The following is a 1,733-nucleotide window of genomic DNA, read 5'->3' as shown; positions in this document are numbered from 1 at the left end:
TACGCCTAGTATACTAGGGAGAGTCCCGGTTTGGAAGGACTGGAGGCTGTCTCAACAAAAACCTTTTCAACAATTTCAATCCCAACCTTCTCAACCACAAAAATTCCAAAAATAAGCATCTCAAGTCCCATTATCTCAATCCCAAACTATAAACCTCGACAATGAAAACAACGACAGGTCCAAGAAACACGCCAACAATCTCGAAGAAGGAAAGCAAAAGGAGAAGGGGAAAAAGAACTACGGGTTGGACTCGAGAAGAGGAGGAAGGGTATATCAAAATATTGGATTTTCGTATCGTGTGACTAGAGAAAAGGCAACGCATAATCGGGAGAAAGTTTATGGAATCATGTTTTGGAGCACTTTCATACGCTACTAGGAATGCAAATGGAGCGGACATATGATGTGGTCAATGGAAAATGACGTGACCTACGAGCGGTTTGCACCAAGTTTAATGGCATATTTGTGAATCTTAAATACATGCAAAAAAGTGGTTACAAAGACTTCAATATTTTATGAACCGCGTGTTACCAATTCAAAGTTACGAATAATGGTAAACCATTCGGCCACCAGAAAGCGTGGGAAATTTGTCTTAAAGGTCCAAAATGGGTCCCTAATCCGGAGACGTCGCATTCTGAGTCGACCACCAGCTCCAACAAAAGGGCAAGCACTTCTGAATCGGACACGGGTGTTGGCCTCAAACTCAATGATACATTCGAAGTTACCGAGGGGGAGGGTCCACCGGAAGTCAAACTTCTTCGACCACCGGGAAGGGACAAAGTGAAACGGGCGACGCCTTCAAGCAGAAATGCAGTTTCCGAAGGCGTACTTCTGAGAAAAAAAGACAAGACTCTAATTTTTCTAGAAAAAAATTGAATCAACAAAGGAAGCTCATCGCCGAACATCGCACTTACCGATCTTCAAATTTTAAACACAAAGCCGCAAGCGGATCTTGACCCGGAACATCTAGCCGCGTTTCTCAAAATCTAACAAAAGGTTCGCAAAAAATATGGAATTTAGGTTCTAGTGTTTTAATGTTTAGTTTTATTTTCTATGTTTTTTTAGTAATTGTTTTATGATTTTTTACTAATTTATGTTTTAATTTTTAATGGTTTTAAGTAACTTAGGATTTAAATTTGTATGTTTTTAGTTAATGTAATGTTTTTTAATTAATATTTATGTCTTATTTTTGTTTAAAAATTATTTTTTAATTTATTCCAATGTTTAAAAAACATAAAATAAAAATAGAAATAAGTGATAATCAATTCCAATGGCTAGTGCCTAGCGGTTTAGTGGTAGGCATGTGGTGGCGTATAGGTGGTATCATGTAACGCCTGGTTTCTGGTATGCTTGTATTCATAAATTATTCATTTTAATAGAGCTACTCGACGAGTTAGAAGACCCAGACTCGTCGAGTAGAAAAGAGTCTTGGACGAGGGTTTTAAGCTATCTAGTCGACGAGTCGAGAGCCCTCGACTTGGCGAGTAGGTCTGCCTGAAGGAAACCCTAATTTCGGGGTTTTGCACCCTATTTAAGCATCTTAATCCCCCCCTTTTGGCCTCATTTCCAGCCTCCAAGTCCCAAACCCTAATCCTCGAAACCCTAAACTATTTTGTGAGTGTGTGAGCCATTCTTGAGTGATTTTGTGTGTTCTTGAAGCTACAAGAAGAAGAAGGAGCTAGAAGGTTCAAGGAGAAGATAGTAGATATAGAGATTTCCTTCCATCCTCATCACTT

Source organism: Lactuca virosa, chromosome 7 (genome assembly GCF_052849685.1).
Source record: "Lactuca virosa cultivar CGN04683 chromosome 7, Lactuca_virosa_CGN04683_v6, whole genome shotgun sequence".
NCBI lineage: Eukaryota > Viridiplantae > Streptophyta > Magnoliopsida > Asterales > Asteraceae > Lactuca > Lactuca virosa.
Note: the sequence above shows the minus strand (reverse complement) of the source record.